The sequence below is a fragment of the Arachis ipaensis genome, chromosome B08 (assembly GCF_000816755.2).
Source record: "Arachis ipaensis cultivar K30076 chromosome B08, Araip1.1, whole genome shotgun sequence".
Classification (NCBI taxonomy): Eukaryota; Viridiplantae; Streptophyta; class Magnoliopsida; order Fabales; family Fabaceae; genus Arachis; species Arachis ipaensis.
The window spans coordinates 125,869,921-125,870,493 of record NC_029792.2 but is presented as its reverse complement, the minus strand read 5'-3'; positions in this window follow the sequence as shown (position 1 = coordinate 125,870,493).

Below are 573 nucleotides of genomic sequence, written 5' to 3'. Positions count from 1 at the left end.
TCCTAATAGAAGAAACATTCTGGCTTTTTTTTTTCGGATAGAAAAAATAAAATTTTTGTTCATAGAAAAATCAAACGACAGTTATAAATAGCATAAAAATGATAAGGTTTATATCTAATAAAGAAGATACATATTATTTATGATAAACTATTATCTAATAGGATGCGCAATATTCAATTTAAAAAAAATTAATAAATAAAAATAAAGACAAATTTAAGTCTCTTATATTTCTAAATCAATACAAATGAATTGCACTACAGTAAAATATTATTTCTCTTTCTTCAAATAATGATTACATATAAGTGATACCTCTAAATATACATGTGTAGTGTCACTAAATAACACATCATTATTTCATTATGTGTGGTTAAATCATAATTTAAAATGTGAAATACAAATAACTATTGCCATATCAATATGACTGATGGAAAACATTCAAAAGATTAACGACTTATTATGCATATGATCTATGTTTTTAGAGAACGTTTAGACAAATAAATAAATCTGACAATGGAAATAAATATTTCATTCATTTAAAAACGGCGTGAAAAAAATACATATTTACTCTAGGAT